This window comes from Panthera onca, chromosome D4 (assembly GCF_046562875.1).
Source record: "Panthera onca isolate mPanOnc1 chromosome D4, mPanOnc1 haplotype 2, whole genome shotgun sequence".
NCBI classification, from domain to species: domain Eukaryota; kingdom Metazoa; phylum Chordata; class Mammalia; order Carnivora; family Felidae; genus Panthera; species Panthera onca.
This window is the reverse complement of record NC_138351.1, coordinates 40,401,758-40,421,206: the sequence shown is the minus strand read 5'-3', so window position 1 is coordinate 40,421,206 and position 19,449 is coordinate 40,401,758. Positions and strand designations below refer to the sequence as shown.

The window sequence follows — 19,449 nt, the reverse complement described above, 5'->3', positions numbered from 1 at the left end:
AGCACAGGCTGAGCCACTTGTCCTAGAGGGTTCGAACCAGTTTTCTGAAAAATCAAAATAAATAAATAATCCAAGAAATGAACAAAATTAAAGTCTGGTCAGAAGGTTACAGAAAGAAAAGGCACACATTTCTGGGAGGGAATAGGAAGTGGTCTTGTCTTCCGCAGCAGGGCTGTCTAATAAATCTGGAGAGTTTTATTGACTTCATAGGCGCAAGAATAACCACCCGGAGAAGACATCGGGTTTCACTTATTTTTTTGGAAAGTAATTTTTCACAGACGCGAGGTTAAAAGAAAGTGGTTGCACGGGCCTCGGCTGTGGTGGTGTATCTTCTGGTATGCGTAATGCAACTGGCTCTCAATTCTGGGACAATGCCCAGCCTCAGAGGTCTAAAGCCTCTGTTGAAAGCAATGAGGACAGAGTGTTGCCAAAATTTTATGGATGCAACTGTAGATCAATTGTCTTAGTGCAAGGATAGACTTTGATCACGAGCGTCTGGAGGGAGGGGTTTCATTAAGTGCTGTTTTCAACTCTTAATTCTACAGCTTTTACGTCTACTTGTTCCTAAGTCTGCCACAGACCCTGAATGGCCCTGACACAGAGAAGCCCCTCCCCGAGCCCACGTCTGGCTCTCAAGCAGCAGCAGCGACTGGCACTGGAAAGAGTTCTGGGGTAGAAAAGATACATGGCTTAGAAGGTTCTGCTCCTCACTCCCTGATGTTTGGTCTCCCGTTAGACCTCTCAAAGAGGAAAATGCTTGAAGCTCTCCCCTTCCTGCCTCACGTCTGTGATTCATTAGGCCAACTTGAAAACTTCCCCTCCACCAAGCCAAGCTTTCCTAAGAAAAGGATTGATAAGGGTGTATGTTTGTTGTGTGAATTCTTCCTTTTGAAAGTGTCTGGCCAAGAATAGAAAATTCAGCTCGTTGTAGAAGGCTGAAGTGTCCACTTCTGAACTCCTTTCAGTTGTCCTCATAATCACAGAAGACATAGCACCTAGGTAATGTTTCTAGCATTTTCCAACTTTCATGTTTAGTTCTCGGGGTGAACCCGTGGGCAGCTTCTCCCACAGGGCAAGGGACACTTTTCTTCCCAAGGTCATGTTTCTTTCCTAAATCAAGAGCAAGGCAGATAGACAAGCTGTGGTCTTGGCCAGCTGGATGGCAGGTGGCACCACCTGGTGTGTGGGAGGCCAGTTACGCTGAGAACCCCCCAGCATTCTCCATCAAAGTGCACTGGAATCTGTGAGTAAGACCACTGGATTGGAAAGCAGGAAATAAATAAAATCTAAAGCCACTCCATCCGGAATAATCACCTTGTTTTATAGATGTAAAAGTAAATGGGTGGTTTTGAAATGTATCTTTAAGCAACAAAATCCTTTGTCAAAGGACAACCTTAAATAATAAATTAGCAAACACTTTTTGGTTCCTTGGCATGTTTAGGGCACAAAGCTAAGCACTGTAAGTGTATAGTATTACTTAATTTAACCGTCACCACTCTTGGGGCACCTGGGTGGCTCAGTAGGTTAAACGTCCAGCTCTGGATCTCAGCTCAGGTCTTGATCTCAGGGCCCTCAGTTTCAGCCCCATGTCGGGCTCCACATGGGGCCTGAGGCCTACTTAAAAAGAAAGAAAAAACAAACAAACCTTCTCGACTCTTCTTTTTTTAATTAATTAATTATTATTACTATTATTATTATTATTTTTTTTTTTTTGAAAGAAAGAGAGAGACAGAGCATGAGAACAGGGGAGGAGCAGAAAGAGAGGGAGATACAGAATCTGAAGCAGGCTCCAGACCCTGAGCTCAGCACAGAGCCCCACACGGGGCTGGAACTCACAAACCAGGAGATTGTGACTTGAGCCAAAGGTGGACGCTTAACCAACTGAGCCCCAAAACTCCACTACTCTTCAATAAGCCCTGTCATCGTGTCTGTCTTAACAGGAGAGGAAAATAAGAGATCAACTTGCTCCATATAACATAATATATAACCCACCATAGGAAGCAGATCAGAGCAGCGCTCTTGTGGTGGAATTAGGATTGCAATACCATGAACCTTTAATGGCGGGCTGACTTCCTCTTCCACCAACGTCTTCTGTCTCCCTGAAGCAGCCCCAAGGCTTTGTGGAATAGAGTTTCAGTCTTTTGACTAGATAACCCCTAAAGTTTTTTCCCATCTAACACCCAGCGATCCTAATTCTGGAGATGTAAACTGTAGTAAGCCTCAAAATGAATTCTTGAAGACTGGATGTTGGCAAACCTTGCTCCTCTTTAATAGGCTGACTCAAAGCCACGTTTTGCATGTCTTTAAAGAATAGGTTTTTCCAAATTACTGCGCACCAATCAACGAAAAGGTGAAATCAAGGCATTTTGCAGATGGAAACATACTGATGCTCTAACATTAAATGTGTCGTTCCCATTAAGACAGCAGTGCGAAAGTCAAGACCAATTTATATTTCTCTAATAATTAGGTTACTAAGTATTTTATAGCTAGCACATTTGCTTATACATTCAGCGACAAATTATCCCCCCCAAAAATCAGCTAGATACAAGCATTAGGTGTTAGAATTTGAACCTCTCATGTTAACTAGATGTCTGGGTACTGGCTCACTCAAAGCCGGGGGTTCATCAAGGAAAGGGGGAGACTTTTGATGTCTTTGTTAGCTTTTCACAAAGGCAAAACACTCCGCAGACTGAACCTCTTAACTCCTAACTCACATCAGACATCCCTAAATTGCATGGTTTTTGTGTTGCTAAGGGCGGGGGGTGGGGGTGGGGAGGGGAACAGCCTCCTTCTTACAGTGTGGTTGAAGGCGTAAATCGGTATAAAATTATTGGAGGGCAATTTGGCAATAGCTATTAGAAATGAAATGCTCATAACCTTTGACCCCATAATAATTCACCTTCTGGGAATTCATCATAGAGAAACACCCCTACAACTGCTCAAAGATGTAAGTGTAAAATGATGTTTGCAAGAATATTTGTTACAGGGAAACCTGGAAAGAACCGAAATGTCGTTAACAGGCAATTGGTTAAGGATTGCATGGTCTGGCCATAGAGTACAAAACCATGGAGCCATCAAAAAAGAAGATTAAAAAGATCACTTTTTTACAGAGTGGCATGGAAGGATGTCTAAGACATAGTGCTAGGTGGAAAATAGCATGCTTCAAAGTTGAAGTATAATCCCATTTTTTGGTAAAATAATAAATGAAATTTTAATATATGCCTTCAAAAAAAATGTTAACGGGTTTTCTCAGCTGTGTGGGATTATGGAAGATTTTCACTTTCAAAGCTATGCATTATTATAATGTTTCAAGTTACTTATGTATGTGTGTATATATATTTATATAGATACGCCATTACTTTTGTGATCAGAAAAAATAAATGTTTCTGTAGCTTGGTCCCTTGAGAGCCCTGTTACCAAAGTATAGAAGCCTAGTCCAAATCCATTAACTTTACTGGAAAACATAACTTAGCTGAAATTGGAACAGGGATGCCGCGTAACCAAAGGGAGGCCACTCGTGGAAATTCTTTTGGCCTTTAGAGTCTACACGCTATTGTAATAATTAGCCCACAATGGTGTGTTCTTTTAATGAGGAGCTAAGGAGAATAAATTTAAAACGCAGCCAGTTTTTGAGCCAACGCTGTAGTTGAGAGGACAGCTGAGGACCGGAGACTCTAAGAGGTCTCCTCTTTAACCATGACTTGCCAGAAGGGGGGTGGGGGGGGGACATCATAAAACGTGAAGGGGAGTTTGTGTTTAATTTTTACACTTTTATCAAACTAAGATTTGGTGCAATTTACCTAGCTCAAGGGTAGATCCCTATCGCCTGGGATGGGGCCGGAGGGCTATAGTATATACAATGAAGGGGACTTTTTATTAAAAAGAATGCAAAGTGACCAGGGTGCCTGAGTGGCGCAGTTGGTTAAGCCTCTGACTTCCGCTCAGGTCATGATCTCGAGGTTGGTGGGTTCCAGCCCCAAGTCCAGGTCTGCACTGGCATCGCAGAACCTGCTTGGGATTCTCTCTCTCTCTCTCTCTCTCTCTCTCTCTCTCTCTCTGCCCCTCCCCCACTTGCGCTCTCTCTCAAAAATAAATAAAGAAATACCTTTAAAAAGAATGCAAAATTACAAATACAAAATTAGGTACAGCCCTTTGGAAGGGCCCCTGAAAAAGAGAGGCCCTTAAGCTAAGCTTAATTAGTTTCTCAGAGATCTGCTCTGACTCAGAGTTCTTAAACCAAGATAACAGGGGAGAGTAACGGACACACTTCCTTTATTTAAGAATTAATCCTGCCAAAGAGGAGTTTCTGTGTCACACGTGAAAGCTAGAGGCAGCACGCAGAGCCCTGGGAGACTGGGCGATCTGTGCTTTTCGGGGGGGAGGGGGGTACTTGAGTTTCTGTGGATGTTCAAGCTCTGGAGAGGCCTTACTTGTTGACAATGGCAGACGCCCAGTCCTTGATGCTCATAAAACCATGGCAGTCAGAGTTGGAAAAGATGTATTAGGTCATCGATCTAGATTCAGGTCCAAGGCAGGATGGTTCACTATTGTAGTCATTCCAAGCCTTTGTCCAGGCGGCTTGGAAGCGTCTTGAGGGCTTCACTCTTAGAAGGCTGTTCCTCTCGTCTGGTTACTGGGCAAACGCTGAGGTGTTTGATGGAAAAAAAAAAAAAAAAAAAAGCATTTTAGAGTTGGAGCCACACAATTACTTAATTATATCCATTCACCTAGATTTCTATCAGTGTTTTCCACATGAAGAAAACAAGTTCGTGTAAAGAAACTCTTGTGTCTCTGGCATAAAGTTGCCATCAGGGAACAAATCACTGATTTTTTCCGGTGCCTTGTATTTCCATTTTGGTGGTGAGTTTCTTTTTGGCCTTAGGGATAAAAGCTAACTTGCTTGGGTTCTTCTCAGCCAGAATTATCAAGAAAAAGTAATATTTAAAAGCTGCTTTTGTTAATAGAAAGTGACTTCCTAAACTTTTATTTTGAGTCTGTTGTTGACATTTCTTTGATAAACTGGATGTGCTCCCAATTTTTATTTTAGGTTTTATGGGGCTATAAAAATGGGGAATCTGAAAGCTAAGTTTTTATGTTGTTCACGTTTTCCTTGAAATCCGTATTGATAATGATGCTAATCTCCCAAAAGATTTTGGTGGCTACTTTTTCATAGCAAACAGGATTGTTCCAGACTGGAAGGAGAGTAGACTTGAATTATTGTTGCTTCATTAATGTCTGCTGTATGTCCTAGTGACATCTCTTATTCCCTATGCCTCACGTGTGTGTGCTTGTGTGTGTGTTTGCTTGCTTGTTCCTTATGTGTTTGTTTATGGATTTGTTTGTTTGTTGTTATTGTTGTTGTTACTTTTGCCTTGAAAATACTCAGGACAATTCTTTCTTTGATAAGCAAAGCTATAAGCAAATATAAAGTGTAAAAGAATAATATAATATTTGGATATTTGCATTTTTTTAATGTTTGCTTATTTTTGAGAGAGAGAAAGAGAGAGAGAGAGAGAGACAGCGTGAGCTGGGGAGGGGCAAAGAAAAAGAGGGAGACATAGAATGCAAAGTAGTCTCCAGGCTCCGAGCTGTCAGCACTGAGCCCAACATGGGGCTCCAACCCACAAACTGTGAGATCATGAACTGAGCTGAAGTCTGAAGTCTGAGCCACCCAGGTGCCCCTGGATATTTGCATTTGAAAGTTTATTCTATTTTAAGTCCAGACAAATGGGCATTAGTTTATTGATGTTTGTGACATCATTATTAGCAACGGGCTCTTTTAGCAATAAGCAACCTTCAGGAACCTCTTTTTTTTTTTTTAATAAGTCCCAAAGATGGGTTTCCAGTTTATCAACCATTAAGAAATTAACCACAAATGCTATCTGAGTTAAACTTAGGTGAGTTTAATTAGATTTAAAAAGTTGGCTGGGAATTCATCCAACATGAAGAATGTGCTCATAAAAAAAAAAAAAGCTATTTGAAAGGTATGAGAAAAAAATAGAATTATGGGGGCAGAATTAATTTTAAATCTCCTGAACTAAAAAAAATAAAGGTAGACATTCTGGGTGTAAAAAGATTTTCCTTTTATTTTAAAAATATTCAATACAGTATGTCTATCTCTGGGATTTCCTGTGACACCCTCCGTTCAGAAATGTGCCTATCCATGCTAACAAATTACTAAGATAATGGAGAATAAAAATTCTGGAGAAGTACAAAATTAGCAAAGGCACAGTGTCATTGAAAATCACCAGAAGAATAATTCCCAACTTAAAATATTCAATTTGCCAAAAGTTTTTTTTTTTTTTTTATGATTTGTGAATGTACTTAAATGGAATCTCATAAAGAAGTTAGAATATTTTCATTGTACATTAAACAAATTCTCTTTAGGAAAAATAAGGAAATTATATGAATTTAGTACTGTCCAGAAAAATATGGGCTATGTCATGAAAAGTTAATACTGCTGGTGACCTCAGTAATGTGAGCTATCCTAAACTCCTTACTGGCAAATAAGTTGTAAGCTGTTAAATGTATGGATATGTGCCCTGAGTAGAACACTTTAAACATGGTTGGGCTCAGTAAGTGTTTGTGGAACAAACGAACACGATCGAATTCAGGTAGATCTCAGGTTGTTCACTGTTTGTTATATGTTTCCCTGATTGTCTTTGTTAGTTATGCCTGATTTCAGTAATAACTGATCAAACGATAGCGACCTTGTGTATTTACAACCCTGTCTGTGCAAAAGAACACTTTCAAATGTTCCCTAAAATTCACATGTGTATATCGGTTAGGAACTTGGTTTAAAAAGAAAAGAAATTAATTCGTTCATGCAATAGAGAATTCCAGTAGTAGACTAGGTCCAGCTTCTCAAACAACATTGTTCTGGGATCTCTCTCTCTCTCTCTCTCTCTCTCTCTCTCCAGAGGTCTACTTGACAACTTTCTGTGCTGTTTTCATTCTTAGGCAAATATGGTGGCAAAAATAGCACCATTTGGCAACCCCTAGTAGAAGGAGATGGTTTCTTTCACGGAGCTGACCTCCCATTGTCCTAACTGGGGTAACATGCCCATCCCTGGTCGTACGATAGTACCCCAGTGGATGCCAGTAGGTTAGTTTTCTGTGGCTGCCATCACAAATTATCACAAACTGGGTGGCTTCAAAACAGAAATTTATTCTTGCATATTTCTGGAGGCTAACCATCCAAAGTCAAGGTGTCAGCAAGGCTGTGCTCCCTCTAGAGGTTCCAGGGGAGATTCTGTTTCATGCCTCTTCCAGATTCTAGCAGCTCCAGGCATCCCTTGGCTTATGGCTGCACTCCTTCAGTCAATCTCTCTGGTCTCATTGCCTCCTTCTATTACCTGTGTGTGTGTCGAACTCCCCTGCCTCTTCTTATAAGGACCCGTGTGATTGTATTTAGAGATGCTGGGATAATCCAGGATGCTCTCAGCTCAAGATGCTTATCTTAAACACAGTTGCAAACATCCCTTTCCCCGATTTGGACACAAATATCTTTTGGGGGGGGGGGCACTATTTAAGCCACTACAGCTGGCAGATGATTGACACTCTCCTTGACAGGAAAGAAGAAGCCCTGATATGCAGCATATACATAGTTGTGATGTATAAACACTGCCCATGGCCAAGGCCAAGCTGCTGACAGGAAGTCACTGAACATGGGGTTGAAAAGAGACACACAGGGGTGCACTTAAATCATGAAGATCTGATAGATGTAAGTAACCTCAGGAGAACAGGTATAGTAGAATGTATTCAAATAATTAGGAGGCCATGAGTTTTGAGTGCCTAATAACTCCATTTTAAGTATAACGTATTTAATTATAAATTTATGTACTTAAAATTTTAATAGTGATCATATTTAACAACTGGCTCACAAAGTTCCTAAAAATTTACCAGTTGGTTCGAATAAGCTGGGATGAGCCAGCTCTGACACACCACTGGATGAAATGTGCTGATTGGTCAGGCCTGACTCATAGAGCCTAAGGCGTAGGGTCAGCAATATTCAAACCACATGAACTGAAAATGAGGTGGGTGGTTCCTTAAGAGGGTATTGGGGTGCTATTACTTAAAGGGAGGGAAAGGAATAGATAACAACAATGAAGCCACTTCAGTGCCGTTTAAACATATTTTAATGATTTCAAGCTAAGAAAAATCTTTTCAGCAAAGTTCAAAGCAGCTGCAGGCACAAGCATTGTGGGTACGCACAGATCTGCAAATCAGATCTCTGCCTAAGGGAAAATCGCCATTTCTCACATTGTCATCTTACTCAGCTCATAAAATCCGGTTTTCAGCCCGGATACCTGCGTCCCAAGGGAATCAGCTTCAGAAAAAGAGACATAAACCAATGGTCTTTTTAAAAGTATCATTTCTTTTAAACAATTTTAACAATTTTATTGAGATATAATTTGCACATGATGGAATTCATCCATTCAAAATGCAAAATTCAGTGTTTTTATTTTTTCTTTTTAATGTTTATTTATTTTTGAGAGAGAGAGAGAGAGAGAGCACGAGCAAGGGAGGGGCAGAAAGAGGGAGACTGAGAATCCGAAGCAGGCTCCAGGCTCTGAGCTGTCAGCTCAGAGCCCGACACGACGCTCAACCCACGAACTGTGAGATCATGACCTGAGTCGAAGTCAGACGCTTAACCGACTGAGCCACCCAGGCGCCCCAGAATTCAGTGTTTTTTGATACATCTTCGGAGTTGTTCATTCTCCACCACAATGAATTAATTGTGGAACATTTTCATAGCCTCAAAAAGAAACCCTGTCCTATTGTGCTGTCATCTTTCAATGCCTGGACTCTGACCCCCAGCCCTCGGCAATCACTAATCTATTTTCCGTGTCTGTAGATTTGTTTACTCTAGGAATTTCACACAAATGAAATCATACAATATGTGTGCCTTTGTGACTGGCTTCTTTCACTTAGCATGTTTTAAGGTTCATCAGTGTAGCATGTAACAATACTCCATGCCTTTTTATTGCCAAATAGTATTCCATTGTGTGAATGTACCACATTTTTGTTTACCCATTCATTAGTTGATGGACATTCGGATTGTCTCCCCTTTTTGGCCATTGTGAATAATGCTGTTGTCAACATTTATTTAAAACTTGTTTTAAAACACAAGCTTTTATGTGGACATAGTTTCATTTCTCCGAATCGAATGGTCTTTTAGATTAAAATTTTTAGTGAGGTTTCTTATTTCCCACATGTTTAAGGGAACTGTCATTCAGGAATTAAATCAGAAACACCACACATAGAATTTCAGTCATCTTAAATATTGGGCCACTCACCCAACCCCTTGAGAATCCAGGGTCTGGCTCAGCTCTGAGGGGGAGTCCTGTTCATACACTTCAGGGAGAAGGAGGGCACTGTATGTCAGGAGAAAGGAGGAGCTGGCTTGGGGTGCACTGTGTAGGTGTGTCTGAATTCCCCCTGGGGTACCTAAGTCTGGCCTGCCCCATTGTGGGACTCTCCTCCATATGCCAAGTATAAAGAATAATAAAAATAAAACCTTACTCTTTGGTCTGGAAATCAGAGTCATGAGGTTTGGGAAACTTGCCGGAAAGAGAGACATTTAGCTTCCCTAATAGACGCTAGTAGAGAGTTTCATTTTCTCCCTTCCATGATGGGAGGGTTCTTCAGAGGGTCCTGCAAACCTGCCATGGAAAAAAAAAAGCTCTACACTAATTTATGTAGCAACTTTCTTCCAAGAAAACCAGTGTCTCAAACAGTCTTTCACTGATTCCCCTTAGGGAGTTTGCACAAATGTGCATAAGAAATTACTTCTTTTAAAATTTACACTCACCCGTTCGCCAATACTGGGCAGAAATAGAACCAAAAAAGCAGACCTCCTGACCAAACATTCCACTATAATATTTTCAGTGAGCTTCTATAAATCAGTGCATATCCTTAAACACAGGATCTCCCCGTAATATCCCCCATGACTCTAGCCCTGATGACTACATTCCTTTCATCAGGGGCACAGCTTGCCCCTTCCAAATTAGAATCAACTACTATGGCACGCACCATGAAATGGAAGTCTATTATTTACTTCCAATTAAGTGCTCGGGTCGGCCTTAAAACAGGCCAGGGTTCTCTCTTGCAGCTCGGCCCAACAGAGAACCCCTCAAGAATCCTGGGGCTGACTGGCTCCAAAGCGAGAATCCTGGTCACACACCGCAGGCAGGAAGCTGGAGTCTAGCCAGTCCTCTCTCACCACTGTTCCTCTCTCACCGCCGGGTCTCCATGCTGCCTTGACATTGGGCTGCACTGCCCCTCAGAGTCCTACTGTTCATACTGGGGAACAAACATACGCCGTTTCCAAAGCCCAACTCCAGTGCCTGGATGGATGACTCTGGAAAAGCTTCCGGCATCAGCCGTACGCAGGGCCCAACCCAGCCCCCTCCACCAAACCAAACATTTAGCTCCTTATGTTGGGCCTTTCCTCAAAGTATTCCTATTGTGAAGTTCTCACTGCCCATCCCTGGGGTGGGGGTGGGTCGGCTGCGGAATCTTAGGGCCACACTAGCTCATGCAGAATCCCAGGGAATCAAACCTGCAGAATATCTGTGCCTTTCCTCCCACCCCCAGAAAATCTCTGGGTCCCATAAATTCTTCCCCAGGGGCTCTCAGAGAAATGGGAGGACTTTTTTTGTGGTCATTTATTAAATTTTTTTAAATATTTATTTATTTTTGAGAGAGAGAGAGAGAGAGAGAGAGAGAGCACAATCGGGGGGAGGGGCAGAGAGCAGAGCTCTTAGCACAGAGCCCGACGTGGGGCTCGAACTCACAAACAGTGAGATCATGACCTGAGCCAAAGTCAGATGCTTAACCCACTGAGCCACCCAGGCGCCCCTAATGTTTATTTATTTTAGAGAGAAAGAGAGCACATAAGCGGGGGAGGGGAAGGGCAGAGAGAGAGAGAGGGAGAGAGAGAATCCCACGAAGGCTCCACATTGTCGGCACAGAGCCCGACATGGGGCTCGATCCCACGAATCATGACTTGAGCCAACATCAAGGGTCAGACACTTAACCGAGTGAGCCACCCAGGTGCCCCAGAGACTGGAAGGATTCTCTGTATCCAACTGGAGACACAAAGTTCTTACCAGTGTCCCACGCTACACCCACCCTCGGACCTATTTTGTTTTGGCCCTCATACTCTTAACCAGCACTGTATTTTAAGTTTGTGTTAGCTGTCAACAAGGACTAACTACGTGGTTTGTTGCGCCCCGTGCAACCCAAAAGTGCAGGCCCTTCTTCAAATTCACGAATTTCCACATGGCCATAGCAGAACATTCAGCCAGAGCACCTGGCCCTTCCTGGGCCAAGCGTGGGGTGCCGCGTGACCCCACCGCTTGTGTGTTCGTGAAATGTACCCTGCTCCCAACGTTTCAAAAGCAAAAGATTCTTAACCTCTCTTAAACACTAAAAACATCGGTGACTCCGGGCTGCATCCCTGAATGGATCCACAAGATTGGCGGGCGCCAAGTTACAACCTAGAGTCATTTGCTAGGGCCACCGTGACAAAGTACCATAGACTGAGTGGCGTAGAAGACAGGAACTTATTTCCTCGCAAGTCTGGGGGCCAGAAGTCTGAGAACAAGGTGTCGGTAGAGTCCCTTTTTTCTAAGGCGCCGTCCCTTGGAGTGTCTTCGTGTGGTCTTCCCACAGTACCTGGCTGTTGTCCTAATCTCCTCTTCTTACGAGGACTTCCCCGGTCACACCGGTTAGAGTTGCCCTAACGGCCTCCTTTTCACTTAAGAGCATCTTTAAAGGCCTTATGTCCACATGCAGTCGTAGCCCGCAGTCCCGGCGGCTAGGCCTTCAACCTATGAACTTTGGAGGTCGACGCGGCCCACAATGCATCTGTTCACTTCAGAGAAGCACCGTGCTCTGAGTCTCTGGCCCCCAATCCTTGCCATGGCTCATCTGGTTGTACTGCTTCTCTTCCTCCTGATCCCCTCTCCCGTACGGGGGAACCAGTCCTCTCATGTAGTGTATGAAGTAGTGACCCTGCAGGGTACAGGACAATGGCCTCGCGCACCCTCCACGTCCGCAAGACTACCCAAGTGATCCTCCCCGCGGGCCTGTGATCCGTGGCTTAAAACCAAAAAGCAAAGGTAGCCACTAGGCAGAGATAAGAGTTCAAGTGCGGTGTAGAAGGAAGAAGTCAGTCGCCGTGAGGTACAAATGACCGCTCATCGCAGTGATTCGACTTGCGGGTTTTAGGAGAGCGGACTCTGAGCCCCTACCGCAGTTTTCCTGGGCTGATCCCGCTAAAATCACCTGCCCGTCCAAGGGATGGCCTTAAATTCCAGTGGAATCCCAACCAGACAGCCCCTTAGAGAGAACATACTCTCAAATCGGTCTTTGTACCTATTCGTAGAAATGTTAGCCAGATTATAGCTGAAAACTCTGCTAATTCTGGGGACGTTTTTGGTCTCATGCCTGGAACTGTTGAAGCATATATTCACACCTACCACATGTAACACTCAGTGGCATAATTTCCAGCACGACACTTTCCTACTTTAGTTTTAAAAGAACCAGAGCAGAGACTGAAGACCTCACTCTGTTGCTTTTTGCAGGAGGCTGCATAAAGGGTGAAGGGATGGCTTCCGTGCTGAAAAGAGGCATATTTTGCCGTTTTAAAAGAAAAGGGGACACAAACACCTTTGCTCAGAATCAGGGAGCTCATGCTGAAACATTTGTACCTGCATGCTCATAAGAAAAATAAAAATAATAAGGTCCAGTTTTCGAGGTTCTCGGAGAATAATAGGGTGGCGATGAATAAATCCCAATATTGGATAGAGCTTGAGAAAAACTTTAAAAGCCATCTTAGTCTAACCCCTTTGGTTCTAAGCCAAGGAAAGGGAGGCTCTGAAATATTTAATGACTCGCCCCAGACCAACACTCTTCCTCAAATGCACGTCTTTTCTCTCAGGTCAGTGGACTTCCTACCCCACCAGGCTACTTTGAAACAGGTACTGTCCTGTTGACTTAACTTGCATGTAAAACAACAAAAATCCTCCTTCTCTGAAACAGTCTCGATTTAGACCCCAGATCTGAGAAAGCAAAGGCTATTTCAACTTCCACTCCCTTAGCAAACAGAAGAAAAGGCATCTGACTGACCCGTGGACTTTTCTGGCTGGACCCTGGTTTCCCCACCCTCAGGTTTCTGCCGCAGCGAGCGGTGCTGACTGCCAGTCTGACACCAGGGGGCGCAGCCTCCTTTGTCCTGACACAGGCATTGAAGGCAGGCTCTCTGAAGTCTGAAGTCTGGCTGGGCCTCAAAAAAAAAAAAAAAAAAAAAAAAAAAAAAAAAAAAAAAAAAAATCTGACTTTCCCTCCTTTCACGGTTTCTCTCTGGAACCAGCCCACTCCCCAACCCCCCTCATTCATCTTAAAACCGTTTATTTTCCTTCCTCCTGGACGCTCACACTCTCCCTCTGCACCATCTCAGATCTGTGCATGCTGCAGGGTCTTGTGCATGTTTCTAGAAGTGCTTTTCAGAGACACCAGCCCCTCCCCAGCTGCTCCTCTTCTGGAGGAGCCCATGGCCAGGGGCCGTCACTTGCTCTCACTTGGAGCCCCCTCCCCGCTGCCCTCTGCCACCAATTCAGGATTTTCTAGCAATTCTTCCAGAATGAGGAACTCTCGAGGACAGGACTAGCTTTTCCTGAAAGAATTATCACACGCATCCTCTAAAATCCCTCTCCTTTCCACTCACAAAAATAGTTGCAAACAATGAAATGATCGGTTCTGGGAAGCTTATCCCAGCGTTCACCCTCTCTGCTCCCGAACGTCTAACATCAGCCTTTGGTGGGGGACATCTACCCAAAGGGACAGGCTGAATTATCCCTTCGGCCATGCTTCTTACCCACCCACTGTGCACCCCCAAGCCGGGAAGTGCCTCCTTCTGCCCTCACCAACTTGGCTCTCTGTGTTCTCCCGCAGAAGGAAATCTACCTCATATTCACCGCAGCCCCTGATCCCAAAGACTCAGTGTTCCCATGTTTCACGGAAAAATGAACAACCCCTCCACTTTAAGATGTACTTCTATACCTGCTCCTATATGCACAACACCCAAAAGCAAATCCCCATATCCTCCAAGCACACCCTTTTGCAAACAACCCTGAACATTCACCATCTTGAACTGAAGGGCCACAGGGTCCTAACCAGACCTTTGAAAAGCAGTGACTCTATTTACATAAAGAGATTTCAAGTTTACAGTCCACCCCCACCCCCGTCCTCACCCCCTCCCACCCCCTGTCACCCTGTCTCTCATTTGAGCCTCCCAACAACCCCCAGCAACAGGCAGGGAAATCTGAAGCTGAAGAAGCTTGTCCCAGCCCCAGACAGAGCTAGTACAGGCTGCAGCAGCACTGGGGTGACAGCAGCTAGGTGACAAGGACACAAGGAAAGCTGTTTGTCCATTTGCACTGAGGCCTGGAAGGAATGCAGCCCTCACAAATGGCCATCAGGTTACCTGCACCGAGAGAGCTTATGGTCTCAGCTCCCGGGAAACTGTAGCATTAGCAGGTGCAGGTGGAGAGGAGAGGAAGGGGTGACATGAACTCTGACTTGAGCCTTCTTATCTGTGGCCTCGCTCCTTGTTTCTCCCCACTCCTCACCTTCCCTGAGGTAGACAGTCATGGTGGTGCTGGGTCTGAGACAGGCAGCCACAGCTGGTTATCCTGATTGGGACACTCCCCCTCCTCACTCGGAAGGTAATGGTGACATCTATTAGATATGGACAGAGCCACTAAAGGAATGAAAAATATCAGCATTATTCTGGAAGAAGGGGCAGAGGAAGAGACTTACTTTCAGTTTATGCCCTTTTGGATTATTTGAAATATTTTGATTTATGCATATGTTACTCTTATAATTTTTACAAATTTTTATTGGGGCTAATAATGCTCTTTAGGGTTACTGTAATGACAACCTATGTAAAGCGTCTGGCACAATAAGTGGTCTGGCACACAGTGGATGTATCCTGAACAGTAGTGTCTTGTTAGCTACACCAGCCTCAAAACTGGGGCAAACGGACTTCAAATCAGGAAACCTGGGGTCTGGTGCAGACTCTGCTCTCAGTTCACCGTATGCCCTTGGTAAGCCCAGTCCCTTCTCTGTGCCTCAGTTTCCTTCTCTATGGAGTTACTAGGCACCGTCCAATTGAATTGGAAAACAGTGGGAAGAAGTCCAGCACCCAAAATGCCTGAGGCACTCTCTAAAATGCAGCCACAGTTGTGCAGAGGCCAGCCTCTCAAGCTTGAACTCATCGGGCACAAACCCTTCCCTTCCTAGGAGAAGCTGGCCTCTAGGGTAGACAGCTCAAGACTTCTGAAGATCATTCAGAATTGAAGTTAGGAAACAAAAATTCATGAACACTACGTAAAGCCATCAACTTAGGTAGGAGCTAGGGAGGGAAGGTTTGGGCTATTCCTTGAGTGCAGTTGGCCCCATGATCATTTCCGAGGAGATGCCCTTGCTTGGCAGAGGGGTGCATTTCAAAAGAGAGGCCCCAGACCCAGCCAGAGCCAGCCCCAGGCAGGTCCAGAGGCTGAGAGTTCTGTGTGGGGCGCGGGGCTAGCTGTGGTGAGACCAGACCCGACCCTGGCACCGCCAGAAGCACAGCCGCACTCTGGATAAAGTCAAAAGGAACTTGCTGCCCAGGCGGACTGAACTGAAGCACCGCTGAAGCTCTCCCAGCATTACCTTTATCTGAACAACAACAATGGAAAAGTGGAGAGACAGGGTCATAGGAAGTGCAGGCGCTCAGGCACTAAAACAGGGGAGACCCGTTCTGGGGCACCCCAGTCCCTGAGAATCAAAGAGAGATTTTGTTCCTGGAACACACAGCTGATTCATTTCCCATCCTGCTCCGAAATCGGAGGTTTTCCTTGTAAGTCTCTTTTGCCAGCGCTTGGCCTTTGGGGACCGGAGGCAGGTAGTCTGGTGGGTAGGAAGGTTGTGACTTTCTTTTCGCCCCGCGGTCTTCTTCCTATTTAAAGCAGCACCGCCTGTCAGTAGCAGCGAAGTGCCAATATTTGCAGGCAGGAAGGTTTTCTGACATTGGAAGGGGTGGAGGCGATCAGAGCAGATGGGAGGCCCTTTCCCAAGGCCATCAGGCAGGGCAGAAATCGGTTTCACCCGCACCTCAAGGAGGAATCACCAGCCTCCACTCTCAGGGTCAACACTCACAAGGTATCTGCGTTTATATATATACAAAAAAAAAAAAAAAAAAAAAAAATCCCCCGTCTCTCTGAATTATTTGACCACACCCGTTACGATGACATCTTCCCCCAAAGCCCGTGTTGTCACTGCCTAAAGGGGAGGCAGTGTTTTCAACCCTTGAGGGATCTGAAATAACGGTAGCCAAGGATGCCCACACCTGGAAGACCCCTCCCTTTTTTGTGTGTGAGGCCTAGCGATCTAAGAGGGGGATAAGGGAGGGGGAGGCGGCTTGTAGAGAGGCTTGGGCAGGTAGCAACAACTCCGCCTGATTTCCAGAGGCAAAACCAAATAAATAAAAATAGCTCCGGCCATCATCCTTTGACAAACCTACATTCTGAGAATTTCTGTAATTTTGGAGAGGCTCCCTCCCATTGTACATTACAAGTCACTTTCAAAGACAGTTCTGAATGCATGGCCACTTGTTAAAATGTCTCTGTGCTTGCTTTTCCGCGTGGTTCTTTTCTGCGCCCGTTTGTATCTCTAATAAGCAGCATTGTTTATTATCCTTGGGTCCGTGCCCCTGGGATTGAACTGAAATAAAACAGGAGCGCAGAAGCTGAGCGCTGGAAAATGCACCGGGTTTCCCAGGCCCCGGAGGGTCCGGGGCTGCGGCGCGGCGGCGCGGGGAGAGCCCACCCGCGCATACGCACTGGGCGAAGGACAAGTTTGCGAGAGTTTTTCCAGACTCGGAGAGGTCCTGGGCAACACGAAGCCCCAGACGAGTGGGCACAGGAAAGAGGCACACTGGGAAGGGAAATGCCACTTAAGACTGGGAATAGGGGTGTGACTTAGGGGCAGAACAGACTAATGCGGCAGGATCATAAAAGACTGCCGCGCGGGAAGCGTCCTGAGCCGTCTTTTAGCTCGAAGTCTCAACTCTCGTTCCTGTGCAATAAATTCTCATTAATAAATTCTCGCTCTTCGGCGCAGCCCGGCAGTTTTCGCTGTCAGAACGAGTATCCTAAGCAAGATGAGGCTTACCCCCCTCCTTCCCTGCAGTGGCCTCATATTTGTCCCCATTTCGTTTTAAGCCGAGTGCGTTGTGACCGTGGAAAATGTGAGCGCATGCCCCGAGAAATAAAGCGCCGCCGTACCCCCAATCACGGAGAAAGAGTTTCCGTACCCTCGGACCCCAAACGGGCCCGTCGGTAGGGCCTCTCCCAAGTCCCACTGCTCCCCAAATTGAGTGCAGTTCGCTATCAAAGAGCAGAAACCCGCATCGGAGACACAATGCAGAGTGGTTTCCGAGTCTGGGGAGGGGGGGATTTCCCGGTTTAGTCCAGCCTGTGCCTCCACATCCCCCTAGAAGTAATGTCGGCGCAGGCTGTGCGGGAGAGTTTGCCCTAAAGAACGTAATTAAACGCGCGCGCCAAACCCGGGCTGTGCGCTCCCCAAATGAGACTTCCAGCCCCAGGGCCCGGCCGGAACCGTCCTTCCCACCGGTTCCAGCGAGACAAGCCCCCTGTCCCCCAGGCTCCGAAAATTCCCCCAACGGGCTGCAAAGACTACTCAGATTGTCACCGCTAACTCTGCTTCCTCGTCGGGTTAGGCTGTTTTAAGATACAGAGATTCTGTGTGCTCGCAAGAGCAGAGTGATCTCCCTCAAGCAACTCGTGCAAGAGCTTTAAGCAGCCTCTGGATTGCCGCGCGTCCAAGCGGCGGCGGAGTTTTCCGAATTTTAAGTAGTAAAGTGAATTTCGGTGCAGGGAAAAGTGTGGGCTGTTGGAGTGCGGGGTGGGGGTGCGCGCCGAGGAAGCCGCCAGGAGGCTTTTTGTGTGTGTGTGTGTGTGTTGTTTTTTTTTTTAAGTTAGACTTGCACCAAGCCGGCACGAACCGCACCGCTTCGTGGTTTCCGAATTTCGAGAATCGTGAGAGTTTGGGGGCATCCCTGCGGCCAAGGGCCCCGCACCGCGTTCTAGGGACTGCTTCCACTTTCCAAAGAGCCCCTGCAGCACGCTGGGTAGAGCCAGGAGCTGCTGACTTTGTCCGCTGCTCCCGGCTCTTCTGTCCTCTCCCCAGTCCTGCCAAACCCAGAACCATCCCGGCGCTGCGGGGATTGCGCGGGAGAAAAGAGGGCCGAAAGTCTAGATTGCGCATTCTCCCAACAGGTAGTTTCAGCCGGGGGTTGACCCGGTTTAAACATCCGAGGCTGGGTTGCCCGGGCCGCGCTAAGCTGGAGCCCTGAAGCAGACACCTAAGGAGTTTTGGAAGGGAAGTCGCGTTCCGGGAGTCACTTTAAATAACCTTGTTTTGTCTCCATTCTCCAGCTTCTCCCCGAATAGGGTGAGCTGCGCGGTCTGGAATGGAGTTCAATGGGCCCAAATAAGCCGCTTCAGGCTGTAAACTCACAACTGATTGGGTTTTTCCCCCTTTCCTCTCCTTTCCTTTCTTCTTTTCTTTTTTTTTTTTTCTTTTTTCTTTTCTTTTCTTTTCTTTCCTTTCCTTTTCTTCCCTTTTCTTTTTTCTTTTCTTTCTTTCTTTGTGTGTGTGTGGTCATTTTCGCCTCAATGGTTACTACAGAATCCAGCCAGGCTTTAGAGGGAAAGGCATTTATTTGAGAATTGGGAGATACCTCTTCGAAATACACTAGGCTCCAGAGGAAAAGAGGAAAAGACTGCGTGACACTTAGATGATATCATTGAATTCTGCCTTTCCCTGGTGCGCAGTGAGGAAAAGCAGAAAGCCAGGCCGCGTGTGGAACGGGCGGCGGCGGCCTCGCGCTCCAGCGGGCGCGCCACGCTTCCTTCCCAGGGCGCAGGGAAAAGTTGGGTTGGGCCATTTTATCCTGCCCCCAGCAAGGGTGCGCGGGCCGAACGTGGCCGAAGCCTGGTCTTGGCTGTGTGGCCCCCTCTCTTTCAGGGGCACTGGCCCAAACATCCCCGCCTGAGGCCGTGGGCGCACGTGGTGCGCGGAGAGCCGAAGCGCGACTCGAGACGGCGCGCGTCGCCCCAAAGATCCCTGGCGCGCGCGGCCCTCGCTGGGCGGGGGAAGATGGGGGACGGGGCCCCTGGGCGGGAGGATCTAATCCCGCCTTGGCAGACGAGCCTTTCCCGCTGTTGCTCCGAGCCGTCGCCCTGCAGTGCTTTCGGCACTGGCAGAGACCGCCGAACCCGCGGTCTTGTCTTGTCCATCTCTTAAGGAAACGTCCCGCAGTCAGCGCCTCGAAGCCTCTGCGGCCGGGGGCGGACCTGACCCAGGATGCTTGGA

The 19,449-nt window shown here is 46.3% G+C and overlaps 1 protein-coding gene across 8 annotated transcripts in view; it reads right to left on the bottom strand.

Annotated features, from left to right (window-relative positions):
* LOC132663477 (uncharacterized) overlaps positions 1-19,449 on the bottom strand; it is a 59,199-nt gene that overhangs the window by 8,272 nt on the left and 31,478 nt on the right. Inside the window, exons 3-4 of one of the 8 annotated variants that reach the window (XR_014135947.1) lie at positions 9,526-9,665; positions 4,256-4,644 (exon numbers count right to left, since the gene is read on the bottom strand). The exons of 1 other annotated variant lie outside the window; for it this stretch is intronic. The gene's annotated coding sequence lies outside the window, so the exon portion shown is untranslated. Of the gene's footprint in view, positions 1-4,255; positions 4,645-7,612; positions 8,330-9,525; positions 9,666-14,494; positions 15,716-19,449 lie in introns of those variants that run through there. 6 more of the 8 variants (XR_014135948.1, XR_014135951.1, XR_014135950.1 and 3 more) reach the window with 6 other exon arrangements.